A 14,958-nucleotide genomic window follows, 5' to 3' on the forward strand; every position below is an offset into this window, starting at 1 on the left:
CATGTGTTTAATTTATGTAAATGCATTCTAAACAGAATAATTATTATAATTCTTGCATACTATACACCTTCGTGTTCATTAACACTTTATCAGAACGTCATTTCGATGTTCGTCATTTAATTTATTTTTTGTTCTGTTTCTTCAGTAAAATTTGATTTTTTAAACGTTTATTTGATTTTTATTGGACCTATTTTTATTTTTATTGGACATCAATATTTTTATAATTAAATTCTCTACAAGTTTTATTAATAAACTTTACGCATTTATTAGTCATTTAACAAAGTTATTGTACTGTAAACGTAACAAAAAAAATTGTTTTCTGACAACAAATTTTTCAGTTTTATTTCAAATATCATGAACTACTGGAGATACATTTCTGGAACTTTTTTTATTCAATTTTCAGGTCATAAGTCATAAGAAGTCATTAATTTTGTCCCTCATTTTATCGTCCTAAAAATTTCAGTACGACCTCATTTCATCGGGGTAGCTGAATTCCAGGTGATATCTTTCACTAGTCGTAACTCGCTAACTAAGCGTTTTCAGACCTATGTTTATATGAACTTTTTTCATTATTTTGATAAGATAAATACAGTTGTGAAGTACGTCGGATTCCTTCTGGGGCACTCTATTTATAAATTTTTAAATTCAAATTTTAACCATAAATATTATTTAAAAATAAAATTTAATGTTATTTAAAATATGTAATAAATATCATTTACAAAAAAATAAATAGTTTGCAAAAATATGTATTGAAATATAATTGAATAAGTTTCCTGAGGGGTTTCATTTAAAAAAAAGGACATATTCTCTCTCAACTGATAATTGATTTACGTTGTAAAAACATTTTTATAAAAAAAAAAAAAACAATAAGCAAATAAACCAGAAATTAAAAATACAGCTATGAATACACAAAGAAATTGTATTAAAAAAAAACAAAAAAAAAACAATATTATAAAAATATTCATGAATATATAAAGCATTATAGGGAAAAATTAATTAACAGTGCAGAATAACTGCTGTTATTGCATAAGATGTTGCTGGCTAATGACCAAAATAATGCCGAAAGAGAGGGAGAAAGATATACACAGACAGAGAGCAATGACCCAGTTTAAAAAATGAATTATATCCCTTAATGTAATGTAGAAATTAATGTGTATATAAAACGATTTATTATACAAACATACAAAAATTGTATAATACTGTAAATTACTATTTCTACTAAAAATTAATCTTTTGTTCTAAAATAATAAACTTTTTAAAAAATGAATGGAAATATAAATGCAAATACATTTTTTTAATACCATGTTGTATTTTATTAAAAAGAAGAAATTAGAAATAAAAATAATATGAAACCTTTATCTTAATCTTAAATCTTAAATATTTTAATATTAAAAACAAAGATGTATCTTCTCGAAAAATTAAATGTGTGTATATATATACTAGCTCTACCCGCCACGCTTCGCTGTGGCACATTGTGGTTGCATGGATGAGAAATGAGAAACAAAACAAAGCATACGTTTCATAGACGTTTAATTTTGCAATAATTGTGGATATACAATATTTTTTGTTTTTCCACTGTCTGCGTAGATATAAAGGCTATCTGATTTGCCGACTCGGGAACACGCACATACAGTTGTCCATGTGAGGAGCAATCCGCATCTAAATCTAAACCACACAATTCTAAAGATTGACCTTGAGCTTTATTGATTATGATTGCAAATGCCAATCGAATTGGGAATTGCAATCTTTTAAATTAAAATGGTGTATCGGTCGGGATTATGGGTATTCGAGGAATGAGGACATCTTCACCTTTGAAAGGCCCCGTTAAAATCGTTGCTACCACTACATTATTCATCAATTTCTTTACTGCAAGTCTCGTGTCGTTGCAGAATTTTGGCTGATTAATATTCCGCAACAGGATAATTGTCATTTTTTGATCGAACCTTTGCTAGAATCAATCTAATGAGGAATGTTTTCCCAGTTCCTCCTGGCGCATCCAATAAGAAGGTCCCCCCAACTCCGTCATTTATCATTTGTATTATGGGATCATAAATGCCTTTCTGTTTACGCGTTAATTTAGGAATGTTTGATTGGACATATGACTGAAGATCACCAATGTTGTAACTCTGTTCACGGCGTAAATCCACATCAAATGAAGCAATCGCAGCTCGGGTGGGTGCTGGCATTCCCAAATGAATAAGAACTTTATCTGCAACAGCTAAGCTCTTGTCTTCAATATTTATCAATGCTTCGTTGTAAATGCCTTCTGTAAATTCCATGGTCATATTGGTATTTTCTAGGCGTACTCTATGCAAAATATCCTCAGCCATATGCGATCGATATCTTTCCCATAACTCTGTGGGAGATGAAGGGAAGCAAGCGGTCAATATAACTTGCTAATAATGCACGAATTTGGTTTGGATGTGCAGTGTTGCACGCGTCATTAATACATATATCCCACTGTTGGTCGTTTTCTAATAAATTCAGAGCTTGGTGAAAGGCGCAGCTCAATCACGACACGATCACACAAAAGTACCTCGATTAAAGTGAATATTTAATTCAGATTGTATAATAATCTGAATCAGATGCAAGTGGATACGTTTTTTTTTTTTTTTGTTAATAAACTATGTAATTGGGAATAGGTATTGTTTCACATGTGATTGCGGCTGTCGTTAGCTAGTATGGTGAGTGTTCCCCTCGCTTCCGGCAGATGGCGCGGTCACTGGTACACAGCTGACCGTTAAAAAAACTGTTTTCTCGCGGTCGCGGGTATGTGACTGATGCGAAAAATAGATAAAAACAATCTTTGATGCGGGCTATATATCGTGCTAAAATTTGAGCTCAATCGGTGCAGAACATTTTGAGTTTTTGAAGCGTACACAGACGAACTTAACATTTTTATATATAAAGATACATACATATATGTGTGCGTGTTCGCGCGCGCGCGCGCGCGCGTGTGTGTGTGTGTGTGTGTGTGTGTGTATGTGTGCAGTTTTATATATATATATATATACGTATTCAAATGCATATACAAATATGAAAATATACAAAAATGAACCATTGAATTCCCTTAGTTAATGTTTAAACACTTTTCATTAAAAGTAAAGTTAGCAATTATGAATACTTTTTATGGAGATAGTTTCAAAAAAAAACTTACAAACAGACCAATTAATTTTCAAAAAATTTTACATTTCTTAAAAATGCCTAATTTATCGATACCAAATGAACATATATTACAAAAGTAAATATAAACCTCAAATTTAAAATTAAATACATTTACATCTAAACAAAATCAATTTTATATATAGATTAAAACATTTTAAAAAATGTATTATTTATAGAATTTAATGAGAGAAAATATAAATATTACAAATGTGTTTACATGATTATCATTTGCAGTTTCTCTAAATTACCCGGTTGTCTGTCAATCAGTAATTACAAAAAAAAAAATAATAATCCGCAATAGTTTTTTTTTTTTTTTTGGCAAGGCATGACAATTATGTTAAAATTAATTTTATCAGATTCACTTTTTGAAATAAAAGCTAGTTTCAAAATAAAAAAATGTAATATACTAAACAAAAACAAACTTTATAAAGGGATATTTAACACGTTACAACCGATTACAGTTTAAAATTTTAATCACATATCGTCTTTCATCTGATAACAAAAATAAAAAAAAACCTTTTCACCGAACATTACGTGGAATATTCTTTAACATCCGACAGTCCTTTAACAAATTTTGAAAAAAAAAATAATATGATTAATGCCCATATATAGAAAATTTTATGTAATAAAATAAATTATAGAATAAAACTTTGTAATATTTTGTTTCACCGCCAAGCTTTTGATGAAAAGCTTCTGATAATTTTCACTTTCAATTATAAGCTATTGAATAATAAATATTTATTTTTAAAAAATGTTAAGGAAGTAAATCTCTTGTTAAAAATTTCTGAAAGAATTTCGATTTTAAAACTGGATATAATAGTCAGCAGTCTGCCATGTTATTTTTCTTAAATCAGCTTGTATTCGGTATCATACCCGATTGAAACAAACATGTGATATCGTTATGATAAAAATGAATACAACTATGTTATTTCAATATTTTTACAATTAAAATAATTAGATAAAATTTTCAGAAACATTTCTCCTTTTTAGTAAAATCTAATTAAAATAAAAATATATTCAATAAAGAAGTTTTCATTGTACGGTATGACGAAACGTTATTAAAATTTGCACTTTGAAAAATTAAATTATTCACTTTTAATAAAATTATATTTGAAAACACATTATTAAGTTTATAAAATATAAAAACAAACAAATTTTGACAAAAGAGGACATACAACGTTATCCTAGATCAGTGAGTCTCAACCTGTTTAACTCCACGACCCCCTAAAAGTAAAAAATATATATAATGAATATTTTGCAACCCCCCCAACCACAACTCAATGAAACCCAGTTAAAACCAATTAGCTGCACTGATAGCGACAGCTATAAACATGTAAGTATGAAGTGAACAAACATGAGCAATTTACAGGTTCCAACTTGACTATCACGTATGTTGTACGTGCAACTTGAAATTTTGTCTGTTTGCATAATATTCGTTGTGAGAGCGTCATGTTTGAACATGAATATTATACGGTTGAACACGTTGAGCTCAGCCGTATAAAAGAGGCGTAATCTTTGTTCGAATGATTTACCAACATGTGGACATCGCATGAGCAAAGTTCCAATGATGTCTTAGGGTAAGCACATCGAATTCTCTTCAATACAAAATTTCTCCAGAGATTCATTTGCTTCTATAGATCCTGTTATAGATTTTCACTTTTTCCTATGCTGCAAAGGAAAAATTCTGCGATAATCTCCTCCCTGCAATAATCACATTTCGCGAAGGATTTCATTTCGCGCGTACAGGTATGCCTTGAAACACCCGTAACCGGTAAAGAACTGGGTTAACTCGTTGCCCAGTACCTCATTTTTGCTGTCCGGCCATCTCTTGAGGTCAGGGATCAGTCTGTAGGCCCATCTGCCTTTCATCGACTAATCCTATCTCTCCTGCCACCTACGAACAAGTGATTTCTCTGAATCTGTCTTATCTGTTCCCTTGTACGCCTCTTTCCTCTTAGAAACAAGGAGATCCAAGGTGGAAGTCCGGCCGCGGCATTTCCGAAATGGTCCTGTAACCGCACCATTTACGAAGGAAGACAACCTTGTCCACCTGGGTAAGAATTACATAGGTTCTCCCCATTCCACTGCGTTGGACCGCATTTGTACTCCGTACAAAACTTGCTTGACCACCATCTAGGTCAAGACCCTCCATTTTGAATGAGAAATCGTCACTGCATATCCAAGAATAAGGTACCTTTTATGGTACTCTCAGTCTAGAAGATCGGGCCATACATTTTAACCTGTTTAAAAGCAAAAACTAGATTCGTCTTTGATCTATCACGAGTTTACCCCAGAGATTCACGTAGAACGTTTGCTACCATAGATCCTGTTTCTGTGGATTTTTACCTTATTGTCATATTAAATATATTAGTTAAAAAAATGAGGTTGAACGTTAATCATCGATTTCCGTTTCATTAACTAAACTTACCACTACAAGCAGACATTTTATGAAGTGAACTGATATGAACTGGCGGCGCAAACGCTTGTAGAGCTGAACTTTATACTACTGTACTATGCGAATCAAAACTTGATATGGCTTGCTAAAAAATGCTTTCTCAACTTATCTTCCTAAAGTATTCTGAATAAGCTTCTACACGCCTAAGTTTTTACGTCTATTTATCATTATATATCAACAAAACAGAAACAGGTTAATTCGAATACATTTTTCGACTTCATATTTAAAACGTTGTTAATAATTTAAGATGAACGTTATTTAAGATGTTACTAAGAATTATTATGAAGAAGGTGCGACTAATTAGCAGTGATAAATAATCTGAAAGAAAATATTAAGTAATTTCAGGGTAATTTTATATGTAATCATACAATATGATAACTACCTTGTCTAAATTTCCAAAAATGTGGAATATCCCTTTCAAAATTTACGTCTTAATTTTCTTCTACTCCAAACTAAAGGTTTAACAGCTTGATAGCTCTCGTTTCTATCCCGATTGTCTATTATTTGTACTCTCTTTGTTTTTATACTTTTTACGATCCTTTTAGCACTGTTTTAATCAAACTTTCTCCTTTCCGAAATGCCCCAGCTCTTTCGCTTTCCTATTTTGAACTGTTCTGATTAACAATTTATCCTCTTTAACTGTACTCATTACTTCTTCAATTTTCAATTTGTACGTTCATTTATAACCCTATGCTTTTCCATGCTAATATTTGAAATGGCTCCAGACTTTCATTTTCCCTTTTTCATAGTGTAGATCGTAGAAGTACGATTTAAATGGATTTAACTAATATTTTCTGTTAACATGGTACCTATGCACTGTACTGATTTACTTGTAGATTTATTAGTTCATTATTTTAATTTCATTACCACAATTTTCCTTCCAAATTCTGCTGTAGAATGTTGTAATTTTTAAATCATGTGTTGTACAGCATGCGCTTCCTCTTTTAAAAGAAAATCTTTTCTCAAATTTATTCTCCTTTACATTTTTGATTTCCCTTCAAGAGCATTTTTTTATCATACCTTCAGTATATATATATATATATATATACATATATCGATTAAATGAACAAATTGAAAGTTTGATAAAGCATTAAAAAACTGAAAATTACGTATCTTCACAGAATTTAACATTTACCTTTTCTCTTTTTACCATTTTCCATTTTACCCTTTCTCCCTTTTCCCTTCCCTTTTTCGTTTTGCCTCTTTTCCTTGTTTCCTTTTTCCTACCTTTGTCTCATTTTCATATTTACCATATTACCTTTTCCCTTTCCTCCACTTTCCCATTTCCATTTACTTCCCCAATTTTTCTTCCCCTTATTTACATTTACCTTTCCCCTTTTCTTTTTCTCCTTTTCCTTTTCAATTTCCTTTACCCCAATTTTCCCTTTTCTCTTTTCTCTTTCCATTTTCCCCTTCTTCCATTTTTACCTTCTAGCCTATTACCTTTTTCGGTTATTCCCTTTTCCCATTTTTCCCCGCGCGTAAATCGGTCCAGTTGTTTTTTATTCTATAGCGGACCCACATATCAGAAACATTGAAATGGAATCGTAAAATATTTAATTTAGTGTGTGTTGCTTTTACGTCCAACAGATAGCGCTGTGACATCATAGGTATATAAATAGTAGGTATAAAAATACGCGCGTATTCGAAAGCAACTTTGTGTCAAAATTTCAAAGCAATCGGTGAAGAACTTTCGGAGATTTAAGATTTTGTACAAACGAACATTTACATTTTTATTTATATATATATATATATATATACACGCGCGCGCGCGCGCACACACACACAAATATTTATTTCTTCCCTCTTTTACATATCGTAATTTGAAAATAAAAATGCTTTTATTTTGAGTACTATGTAGACGTTATCACATCTCAAAAATCGTCACGATAAATATGCAATGCTAAAAACGAACCAAGGAAGTTTTTAGTGAATATGTTATTACTTGAAGTATCAAGCATGTTTAACCAATATTTATCATTTATATTATTATTACTATTACTATTATTATTTATTAAAACATTTTATATTATTTATATAACGAAGGGTTATGAATAAACACAACCCTTTGTGAAGTTGTATACGTAAGTCTTCGATAATTTTCTGTTTCTCCAATGACTACTAAAAATTCATATAATTTTCTATCATTCTGCACGTGACGGAAGCTGTATTACGCATTTCAAAGTGCCACTCGACTTCGATTTTTCTCTGACATCTTTAAATAATATTAAAAGATCTACTATTTTATGCAAAAATATGTTTACTCTGTTAAATTACGTCGATAGGATTCAATAGATTTTTGCGTGATTTAATGTATACAAACACACAACAAAAGAAACATATTTTAATATTTTTAAGTAAAATTTTATTACAGAATTTGTTAAAATTATTCCCAAAAGAAAATAATTTTAAAGGTTTCTCTATAGCTATGTATTTTATTGTGCCGTTTGTTCAAGTAATATATATTCAGAGATAGGGTTAGAATTCGGTAATAACCATTCCTCACTCGTTCACTCTTACACCCCGTCTCTTTCTTTCCTCTCCCACCTAGTTTCTTCTCACTCACTTCCAATTCTCATTCGTTTTAACTCGCTCTCTCTTTTGGGAGTACGTGTGTCTGAAATGTGCCAAGATTTAGCACATTATTTGGTGTGACAGCAAAGAAAAGAATTGTGTATGGTTTGGTCTGGTACTACGTTAAAAGAACTCTTATAAAATATCAGAATCCCGTTGTGCACCCACAATGCCCCTATCAATTTTATTTGAAAAAAAAATCATTTCACACCTCAAAGAATGCGGTTATTTTAAATCAGTCCCTAAAAAAAGAATTAAAGAGTAGCCTTAAGCCTAATTTTAATTAAATTTATAGTATTTCAATGGTAATAATTTTTTTCCAAAAATAAATAAAAAAAAGAATAAGGAAATGAAACAAAAGATAATATTGTAAGAGATTAAAAATTAAAGTTTAAAAAGAATTTAATAATTTTGTTTTACCATGTTTATAATGGAATGACAAAATAATGTTTTAAGAATAAAAATGGAAAACCACATATAAAAAAAAAAAAAATACCTAAACAAATATACATTTTCAGTCAAACATAGAGATATCAACAAAAAATGTTTTTAAAGATATTTACTTATTTTTTTTTTTGTCTTCGGTCATTTGACTGGTTTGATGCAGCTCTTCAATATTCCCTAACAAGTACCACTCGTTTTATTTCGGTATATCACCTACATCCTACATTCCAAACAATTTGTTTTACATAATCCAAACGTTGCCTGCCGGCACAAATTTTCCCTTCTACCTTTCCCTCCAATATTAAAGTGACTCTTCCAGGATGCCTTAATATGTGGTCTATAACAAGTTTACTTATGTAGGTATTTAAAATTTAAAACATTGATCTGTTTTTCTTAAAATAAATAATTAAATTTTATTAACAATTATAAACAATTTATATGAGATAAACTTTCCAAAATTATCAAGATATAATTTTAAGAAACATACTAGTGTAAATTTTACCTAAATTAATTTCATTACAAATTGTTTTAAATATTTATTAAACCGTTGTTTTTTATAGAGTGACAATAACATTGTTTCTCATCACAAAGTTCTGTATTGAAATCACAATCAGTATTGATATATTTTTTATAATCTAAAACCATCACCTTGGTCTAAATAATTATTAAAGACTGTTACCATATAATTTTTTTATATATTTTTTTTTCTATAAATATAGAAGTGTTGGAGATATATATGTTGATAAAATACTTAATAAATTTCAGACCACAATATAACTGACTTGAACGTTGGAACTCTCGACTTCCAAATCAGCTGAATTGGGAAGACGCGTTCACCACTAGACCAACCCGGTGGGTTAAACAGATTTGAATGCTAGATCGTGGATATCGGTGTTTTTTGGTGGTTGGGTTTCGATTAACCACACATCTCAGGAATGGTCAAACTGAGACTGTACAAGACTACACTTCATTTACACTAGGAGGCTAAACAGGAAAAATAAAGAAAGACCACAGTGTAAAATATATGATTATGTATGTCTCTTTTATTTATACTTACAGAGTGATATTGAAGTTATTCTGAAGGTAACATGAAATAAAAAGTTATTACGAGCATTTTACCTCTTTTTATTACTAGAACGATTTTTCCGTTTTTGCAACTTTGATCGCTTTTTTTTGTCTTAGTCATCTGACTGGTTTGATACAGTTCTCCAAGATTCCCTACCTAGTGGCAGTCGTTTCTTTTCGGTATACCCTCTACATCCTACGTCCCTAACAATTTGTTTTACGTATTCCAAACGTTACCTGCCTTTTTCCCCTTCTACCTGTCTCTCCAATATTAAAGTGACTATTCCAGGATGCCTTAATATATGGCCTATAAATTTGTTTTTTCTTTTAACTATATTTTTCCAAATGCTTCTCTCTTCATCAATTTGCCTCAACACCTTCATTTGTCACTTCACCAACCCATCTCATTTTTAACATTCTCCTATAGCACCACATTACAAAAGCTTCTAATCATTTCTTCTCAGGTACTCCGATCGTCCAAATCACTTCCATAAAAATCTACGCTCCAAACATATACATATTCTGAATATGAGCCAAATCGGTCCATAAATATAATTTTTCTAAGTATCTCAACCTCAGCACCACCTAGCGGGTCCATTTTTTGGAAAAATAAAAAATTTATTTTCAAAATTTAACTAACATAAATTCCGAATATGAGCTAAATCGGACAATAAATGAAATTTTTCCAAATATCTCAACCCCAGCACCATCTAGCGGGTCCAAACTAATTCAGAAACCTTCGTGGGTGTGCGCACAACTCACCAAAGTTTCATCGCAATTGAATGAATAGTATAGGAATGCATACGGAGCAAACAAACAAACATTCATTTTTATACATATGTATAAGATTGTTAATATATTATTTAAAATTATTAATCAATTTATTCATTAAATTAATAAGTCAGATCCTAAAAACTACATTTTTAGTAACAACTGTTTCGCAGATTTTAGAATTTGTAGCAAATTTCCTTTTTATTAAATCAATTTTTAATTAAATAAATAATAAAATTCATATTATATTAAAAGAGGAAATTATTGCAAAGTGAAAAATATTTTGATAAAATTTCTGAAAATACATTCATTAAAACAATGGCATTAATATACAGAGTTAAAAAATTATGGTGTTAACAAATCTTTTAATTTTAAATGAAAAGATACTTAATATTTTTTGAACATTATAGGATATCAAAATGAAATTTAGCCAAAGTTTTAACTCCAAAAAGATGTTTTTGTCGGTATATGACAACGCAGACTAGCACGCCCCCATTGGGGAGCAACTAAAAAAAGTTAAATTGAAAAATTACGGTTGTTGTAATTCATAGTTAAAAGACATTCAAAAAACGATTGACGAAAATAGCTTTGGAGATCAATTCCAGCCCTAATGGGAACCACTGAATGAATGTTTTTCAAACCTAGATTCCAACGCAGTTTACGCTATTTCCTTAATAACTTCCTAAAATTCAAATACTAAAGTAAAATAATAAATTTAGCACTTCTATCGTAAAACAATTTATTTTTAGGTATGAAATCATACTTGGGGTGAATTACCGGGAAAATTTGAAATTAGTAGTGAAAAATATTAAATGGTCACCATTTTGATTAGAGCCGTCGAAGCTAACAAGTTTTCTTCTAAGTTAGTTAGGTCAATTTTTTTCAGTTTTCGTTAAATTGATTTTTACAAACCTTACCGTTTTCATTTCAAATTTTTTAGTGGCTCCTCTACAAAAACTTGTGGTATGGTGGTATCATACCAAAAATATATAGTTTTCAGATAGAAAAAGTTTGCTAAATTTAATTTTTCTATTCTTAACTGTTAAATTGTTTAAGATCTATCATACTTTATCAACAATCTGTATCTATATTACATTTTTCATCTAAAAAAAATATCCAACCATTAGTTTTACATCAATTAATACGGGATCTGTCAGTTTGATGACAATGATAATAATACAAATATAAATTTATCATACAAAACAGTGGAATTTAATGAAAAGTGAATAATTATTATAATGAAAAATTAATAAATTCAATAAAATATATTATTTAAATTTTCTGAAATTTGAAAAACAAATAAAAATAAATAATTCATGTATTGTTAATAATAAACAAAAAAACAATATTACTAAATAAAAAGTGTAACAAATAATACAATTATTAATTATTACCTAATTTACAATAAAAATAAAATGCAACAAAACGAAATAAAATATCATTTTATTTCGGTATAGAAATAAACTAAAAAAATAAATAAATTTATTAAACCGTTATTAATTTAACTTCTAAAATAATGCGGACAATATTCAAATTATTATTTCAAGTAACTAACGATTGACTAAAAATTTCCATACGGTGGAATCGAAAAATTCTAATGAAAGATATGACACATGAATTATAAAATGCAACGTTCATGTTCAATGATGAATTACATGTTAATTTATCTTGAAAAAGAGAACATAAAACTACTGTTGATTTGATTTAGTTTTACATAGCAGTAAATAAAATTGTAAATTAGACAGCAGGTGGCTGTCATCTATCTAAATTGTGACTATTCACCTAACATATTAAGATTTAGTTTAGACATGTTAAAATTTAGTTTAAAATTATTTTAAAAATAATATAAGACATCATTCTTCATTACATAAATTATATTTATAAATTAAAATAGTAATGCGGGCTTATTTATAAAATGTACAATTTAAAAAAATAAAACAATTTATTACATGAATTAAAAAAAATCTGATGTGCACACCGCAAGACTTTCTTGGACGCCTATTAAATTACATATACATTTTTTGCTGCACTTCATTTAAACTTATTTCATTTTAAAGTAAGATACGATCTTCTAATTCTTTAATAAAGTTGCATGGCCCTCAAGGTGGCATCAGCATATGCCTCGGTGTCGACAGAAGCGGCAATGGTGATCACGGGGCAGCCGCCTCTTCAGCACCTCCGACTGGCTCACGGCTTTATATTAGCGATAAGGCGGTGCCTCCACCTGCCCTTGGTGGACGAATCCCACTTTGCTTGCCGATCTCGGAAAAGGGGCGTATGTATGTCCTCCTGGGGAACTCCCCGGTGGCCCAACACTCTATATATATATATATATATATATATATATATATATATATATATATATATATATAGAATAAAAAAGCCTGTTTTTATATTTGTTTGTTTGTTTCGTAAATATCTCGACACCTTCCCCACCTAGCGGGTATAGGTTTTGCAAAAATATTTCTTTTCACGTAACTAATATTCATATTATGAATATGAACCAAATCAGTCTATAAATAATTTTTTTCTAAATATCTCAACCTCAGCGCCATCTAGTGGGTTTCATTTTTGCAGAGATAATTATTTCCATGTAAGTAACATGTATTCTGAATATGAGGCAAATCGGACCATAAATACAATTTTTCGAAATATCTCGACGCCAACGCCACCTAGCGGGTCCAAATTAATTCAGAAACCTTCCCTGACATGCGTCCAACCATTCCCCAAAGTTTCATGGATGCCAGTCCCTAGAATGCCAGTTTTCACTTACGTATGCTTTCGTGATTCTACATAACTCCTTTCTTTTTCTGATGTGTCGGAGGACCCCATTTACGAGCAAAATGTCGGGCTCGTTAACAGGTTCCGCAAGATGTCATTAAGAGTGCACATGTATGCCTGCACCCTACCGACTAAACCTCCTATCTCACCCTCCCGGAGCCGGGCAACAATCAAGTATTACTCAGCACCGGGAGGATGACTTTGAGCTCAGGGATTCAGGAGTCCCCGTGCTTCTCGCTTCGCCGCTGCCCATCCATGCAAGCACAGACGATAGGCGACTCGGCAGGGGACAGTCCATCCCACCACACCAACCAGTATTTTTTTTCCCCACTTCTTTGGTGGACTTCAGTTCATGTACTGTTCTCTTCTTTTTCCTCTTTAGTATAACAGACATAATTTACCACTCGTTTTATCTCCTGATAAAGTTCTAACTCGTTCGACGAGTTGTAACTCATCCTAACTCCAGTTCCTCAATCTTCCTTAATTTCTAACTATTGCTAGATTTTCAGCAAGTTCCAGTTTACCTATTTCCCCTTGGTTTAGAGCTACGCATTTTACCGCATATAAAACCCCTGGTAGGATTACCGTTACACAGTACCTGATCTTGCCTATTCTTGAGGTCAATTTCTTATTGTACACGTCCTTCGTTAGGCCAAAGGATTTTTGTTGATCCTAACGTTGTTTACTTCCTTGACCATTCAATTAGGCTGGATAACTTCACCCAAGTACTTAAAAATTTGCTGTTCTTCTTAATTCTTCCGAGTTCTGTCTGTAACAATTTTGGTGCGTTCTTAATATTTGTGATATATTCTGTTTTTTCTACCGAAATTTATAAGACTGTCTTTTTGGACATTCCGTACATAATATTTACTTTCTCTGCCGTTTCTATATTTTTTGCCAAGAGGGCAAGATCATCTATAAAGGTCATATGCGAGGGACAACCAATGTTAAGATTCTCCCTCGCATATCCCAATTTGACTTACTTCAGGCTTTTTTTAGGCCAATTTTTATTAGTGATAAAATCTCAGTATTAAAATTTATTTAATAGATCTCTAACCTAGAAAACAATTTTTTTAAATATTGAGCAATTCAAAGTGTTACATAATACAGCAGTTACGTATTACATAATACTTAAATAAACAAAGTTGATCTGAATCGATTTTATATAAAAACTGGGCGATAGATTTTAACAGCAAACTCTTCCCTCAAAACGATGTAAAAATGTTAAATAAATAACCCCATTGTTAATATGAAACCTAATTTTAAATAAGCATTATTAACAATGTAATTAATTTTATTATTAAAATTAAATTTATTATAAAAATAAAATATCCAAATATATACTTAAAATGGTGTTTTTCTACACCATCTTCACATCATAAATCTAGTAAAGACATGAACTCAACCATTTTTCTGTAATAAAACTTATAAAAAGAAAGATTTTAGTATTAAAATTTAATCTATTCTCTTTCCTTAATATTTTCTTATATACCAACGTCAATCTGCTACTTCTCACAGATAGTATGAATGAAATTTTATGGTCATGTTTTAATTATAACAATAAATAATAAACAATAGATAAGTACATTTGTGTATGTGTGTGTGTGTGTGTGTGTGTGCGCGCACACACACACACACACACATCTGTGTATTTAATCATCTTTTAAAAAATTTTCATTTGGTTCTACCTTACTTGAATATTA

This window comes from Lycorma delicatula, chromosome 10, assembly GCF_047948215.1.
Source record: "Lycorma delicatula isolate Av1 chromosome 10, ASM4794821v1, whole genome shotgun sequence".
In the NCBI taxonomy this organism is placed as follows: Eukaryota; Metazoa; Arthropoda; class Insecta; order Hemiptera; family Fulgoridae; genus Lycorma; species Lycorma delicatula.